General features: G+C 34.4%; 1 long non-coding RNA gene across 1 annotated transcript; it reads left to right on the top strand.

Moving 5' to 3' along the window:
- The first annotated feature begins 1,465 nt into the window (after window positions 1–1,465).
- On the top strand, window positions 1,466–3,234 carry LOC136823271 (uncharacterized). Its single transcript, XR_010849002.1, has 2 exons — window positions 1,466–1,622; window positions 2,252–3,234. It is a non-coding gene; the product is annotated as an uncharacterized lncRNA (long non-coding RNA).
- The last annotated feature ends 2,471 nt before the right edge of the window (window positions 3,235–5,705 follow it).

The raw sequence follows: 5,705 nt of genomic DNA, 5'->3' as shown, positions 1-5,705 counted from the left end.
GATATTTTGGGATTGAGTCGATATATATTTCCAGAGATTTGGGAAAAGAGGATAAGAATCGCCGCTGCCGCTCGCTGTTTTCTCATTGTTGACCATTGAATTCGGCGTCGTCTGATGTCGCTAGGCTAGGGAACAACTTGGCCAAGAAGGTACTGCGAAAAAAATGGCGTTATGTGCAGTATTATAACAGTTCAAGAAAAACTGTCTGAATTTACTCCTTTGGAGGGGTTTCCTACTGATATAAACAACTGAAAAGCTAATAACGATCTTTTGGGGTTTCCACTGACAAAAAAATCTGCTGTTGCATGCTTTATTTTTTGAGAAAAAGATGGCGGAAGCAGGCATGCTAAAATTGGATGTGAAATGGGACCTTTTTATTTTTAGCTAGTTTGCCTTACTGGAAAGTCTTTCAGAGTCAAAATAAAGTGGTTTGGGTTGGAAAAAGGTTGTAGGTGACTAGCCTAGCTTTGGTTTTTATTGGCACCTTCTAGATCTTTTTGGCACATCCTTCAAAGATAGCTGAACAATTATATGAAAAAGTGTATTTTTTGTTTGTTAAGTTGAATAAAATTAATTTTTTTGTGTTGCAAACATAATTTTTATGGGTAGCAGTAAAGGGTTGGTCTAAAAAGCAGGGTAGCCAATTGGGGTAGCCAATTGGGCTAGGTTGTGGGGTACCTAAATATTTTACAGACCAGAATAGAAATACCGAAAATGAATGCATAGAACCACATTTTAATGACCAGGGAGCACGAATCTGATTGATACTTAGATTGATCATGTATGATTACAAAGATAAACAAAGATATACATATAAATTACCACGTGTTAATGCACGAGGAGTAAGAAATAGAGCTTCATTATAAAAGCTATTTCAAAAGACTTTTTGTATCTATTATAAGCTGCCATATTAAAAAATTTTGAAAGGAATTAATTGTTTGAAACATCTAAACATGATATAAATTAAACAATAGATTCAATAACAAAGGATTGTTAAGATATGACAAGATTAGAGATCATATGGCCCAAAGGCGATTTCAAAGCTATTATCATCGAATTACAGCTTCACGGAAATAACAATTAAAAACATAAATAAAATCTAAATCTAAAATATTAAAAACTGTTTTGTATATATTTTTTATTCGGGTCTGTAAATTTTCAAACGAAGCCAAGCAGGAAGACAAAATGGCGCCAGGTCTCTTGAGAAGTAACAAAGTTTAGTACCTTTGGAAAAAAGGCTATTGTGGCTGAAGTTCGAAAGGAATCTTAAATTTTATTACATGGAATCATTAACAAGATGTTGTATAGTTATTTCCACATGAAAACAGGTTTCAGATTTCAAAAGTTTAGGCAAAAAGAGGTACCCCATAACCTAGCCCAATTGGCTACCCCATTGGCTACCCTGCTTTTTAGACCAACCCAGCAGTAAAGTTGATTAAGTGACAACCTATAGCTTACTTTTACATGGCACATATCCTCAAACTTTCTTAGCATTTTGATTGAAGATGGGCAGATGGGCAAAATCGACTAAAAATGTTGTATTTTTTTCCTAGTTTTTATATAGATGAAAAAATAATGTTATCCTAGCAAAACTTGCTTGATGGCAATTGATTTTAGATTTGGTAAGTACGCTAAATTATCCTTGATGACTTTTTAGCTCCTACTGAGGAAAAACATTTTTTTGGGGTTGAAATTTCAAGTTTTTGTATGTAACAGAAAATTGCAACCAAAGTTCTAATATTAATACTTATGTAATTTTATGAAACTATGACTCTGACCGGTTTGGCTCTGACCGGTTAGTAGATTTGCTCTGACCGGTTAGTAGATTGGCTCTGACCGGTTAGTAGATTGGCTCTGACCGGTTTAGATTGGCTCTGACCGGTTAATAGATTGGCTCTGACCGGTTAATAGATTGGCTCTGACCGGTTAATAGATTGGCTCTGACCGGTTAATAGATTGGCTCTGACCGGTTAATAAATTGGCTCTGACCGGTTAATACATTGGCTCTGACAGGTTAATAGATTGGCTCTGACCGGTTAATAGATTGGCTCTGACCGGTTAATAGATTGGCTCTGACAGGTTAATAGATTGACTCTGACCGGTTAATAGATTTTCCAGTTATATAAGATTTATTTCACCGGTTTTTGTCTGTGGTCGGTGGAATTAAGATTTGTTGTTTGTGTTCTGTATTTGTTCATGAGAGCTTGCTGCAAAAATCCTAATTCCCATTTTCATTATTATATACTTTCAGGTTAGTTACCATCATACTGCCCCAGTAACCTAGATCCATGAATTATTTTGTACCTTCACGTGGTTGATGAGAATTGGCTTAAAATTTGTCTGAATTTCTCACGTACAAGGTTCAATATCTTTGCAAACACCAACAAATTCTGCTAATAAGATGGACAGGTGAAAAGCATGTTTAAACTCAAAGGAAACAACAATGGAATCTGATGTCATGGTTTGTTTGCAGTTGGATTAAGGTCTTTTTATCCCTGTTTCACCAGGATTTCCTGCTTGATTACGCAAATAGTCCCAAACAAGACACCAGAATGGGGCTAGACTACAATTACAAGATAATTGATATGAACCAACCATATAGATATAAAAAATGCTTTAAATAGAAATTCCAGTTTGGAATTGGAAGTGGACACTGGACTATTTTCATACATCACATTATATAATTATTCATCTTATGAAATACTCTTTTCTTGAGCATTGATGAACAGTCTGGTTATATTCATACTTTTTTTCTCTAAAATTTTATTTGAAAGGGTAAATTGCTTTTTATCTTAGAATCACACCTCTATTGGAATTAGTGAGCCCCCCCCTAAATCCAAGAGTGACCGATTTTTCATATACTGTTTCACAATATATGTTTATTTTCCAAGGTGCTTTTAGTGAGGAAGGATCAAGTCAAAGTTTTTTTATTGTAATTAATTTTCTTGCATATTTAAGTAACTTTTTGGAAGCAATAAGACAAATAAAATTGACATAACAAGAATCAAAAAATTAATCCAGAAATTTAACCAGTTTATTATTATTTTTTGTTATTACAACAAACGCGACCAAATAAAGATTTTTATATAATTTTTGTTTTTAATGTATGCTACTGTTTTGTATTATATTGCTATTATTTTTCGCTTTGTTGTGTAAACTTCAAAAAGTTCTTACAAAAAAATTCATGATATTTTTGATTTCTTGTCATTGATATCATGAATTGCTATTGTTTTAGTCCTGTTTTTTTCTTTCCCTTCCCTTTCATTGTTTTAATATTCAACCTTGCTAGCTCTTTTTATATGATTGTCAAAACACTTTAGCCCGAGAAGTAATGAAAAACTATATTAGTTTTACCAGTTTCGTTTTGTGTTTGAATGCAATGAATTTTAAATTCTTTTTCACTAGTAATTATTTCTATTTCTACAATATAATCTGTGACATTGGTTCGAGCATTCCTTGAGGAAAGTATTTTGGCTAAAACTGAAAGTTTTTGGCTCGACTAACACTGTATCCGCCCTGTCCAAAATGAAAAATGCTTATGAAAAAATACCAAAATACCCGATATTAAAAATATTTTCATTTCACTTTCGATATCAACCACGGCTGCCATTTTTTGTTTGTACTTCTAGTCTTGTGCGCATAGTATAATCAAGCGCTCCGATTGGTTCAGAACTAAAACAATCGATCGGGCGCAGATATTTCAATAGAACAAAAGGTTCCCTAGCCTATATTTCTATAGCTGAATAGCGCAATTCTTATCCTCTTTTCCCAAATCTCTGATATTTCCAATTTATTCTGCTGCAAATCAACAAATCACAGCAATTCAACATTTTTCGATGAGGCTAAAGTCCCAAAAAGTACATAATACTAATTCTAAAGATCTCAAAAGAACTGAAAGTAAAGAACCAGACCAGCGTTCAATCAAATCAAAAGCATCAAATACAAAAACTTCTTTGCTACAGCTACTAAGCTACTATTGAGATAAGTTTTTGCCAATCTAAAATATAGCTGATTTCTACAGTCGAATTCTTCAGGCGCAGTGGTTGTCTGGCAGGGTGCATTCACCGTTCAGAAGGTTTCAAGCAGGGCACCAAAATGTTTTGTTGATTTAAATCTCGTTTTCGCTGTAAAACTTATTAACTTGCATCGTACGAGCATCACATTTGCAAGAAAAACGCTCCTCTTTTACATGAATTACATGTGCTATCAGACACCATCGGGGATTCGACTTGGTGTTCGCTAATTGGAGCTGTCTGCCTTTTGGGACGTTGTGAAGGTCACTGACACTAGAACAGGGAAAGACAAGTGATACTTTTATGGACCTACCTGGGTTATCAAACTAATCAATAAACATTGAAACAATGAAACACATAAGACATGACTGGTCAAAATACAAATGAATAAAGAAAAATTAAAGGATATCTATTGGGAGAAACTATCAACACTATCGAAAAAGATTTAGAAAAAGAAATAAAGAAGCTAAACGCTTTTCTTTATAAAAACAATCCACTATCAGAAAAATGCACAGCTTAATAAATAAGGTTTCCAGAAAACTGAAACCATCGTGCTCTAAGGTGACATTTTCTTTTTTTAGAAAAAATAATGATAAAATAATAATATGGCTAAGAACATTGATATATGCTTATTAATAGTGATTCTTAAAACATAAGTTTTTTGAGCCAACAAATTTTTTTGTAAAAATCTGCTTGAGCCATCTTTTACCTATGATGTTACCCTACTTTCATGCAAAAAATCAGAAAATATTAATGATTCAATTTTTCATAAAGTCCTAAAAAACCGTTTTTTAGCCGTTTTTTGGCCCAAATTTGCCCAAAATCTTTTTTTCGAAAATCGGGCTCCGTCACATTTTGGCCACCACCATTTTGCACCTTTGTACCAAAAATCAAAAGATTCCTATGATTCAATCCTGAGAAAAGTTGGTAACAGACGAACGGACGAACGAACACAGGTTAATTTATAGGACCTCCACCCCACCGGGGTAGGTCCGAAAATCTGTCTGCTAATCAGAGCTGTCCGCCTTTTGAGGTGTACGGAGCTCGTTAGTGTTCTCGTTAAGAGCTCTAATTGGAGCTCGTTAGTGTTCAACTTCAATGAAATTTAAAAGGGACCAGCCACCGGAGAAGGGGCAACGCCTCCTCCCCTTTTCACATAAAAAAACATTTTTTTCGTCCGTTATTTTTTAATAAATTAAATCAGATGAAAAAAGGAGCGGTTTTAGCCAAATGAGAGGAGTCAAAATTGAAAATTACCTGCCTGTCGACGCAAACCATGGTTGCGTCTCCTTAGCCACTATTTGTCATGCCCCCTCCGTTTTCAAAATAGAGGCGCGAAAATTGTTTATTATTTATTTGGTCTTTTTAGCCTGAACGCTATAATTTCAATTAGCCTTTTGATTTAAAAAACATATCTCCATACCTAAATTGAAGGTACCTAACGGATTACGTGGTTGCGTGCTTGATTATTTAAACTAACCCTAACAATAATAGAGCCTTACAATGATGAAAGTTTCATTAGAGTAGATAACCTGATGGTTTAATATTAATCGTATATTGCTTGTAGAAGGGGCACCGCCAAAGTACTACTACAAGGGGTGCAATTTCTGTTGATTGCATCCCCAGAAAAGTGAAGCCAGTTCGCTATATAAAGGCCTTGTTTTTCAAAATTTTCTTTCCTTTGGCTGAAAA

Source organism: Clytia hemisphaerica, unplaced genomic scaffold, assembly GCF_902728285.1.
Source record: "Clytia hemisphaerica strain Z4C2 unplaced genomic scaffold, Clytia hemisphaerica genome assembly, whole genome shotgun sequence".
In the NCBI taxonomy this organism is placed as follows: Eukaryota; Metazoa; Cnidaria; class Hydrozoa; order Leptothecata; family Clytiidae; genus Clytia; species Clytia hemisphaerica.
The sequence above is the reverse complement of the archived record's forward strand: the minus strand, read 5'-3'. Positions and strand labels throughout refer to the sequence as shown.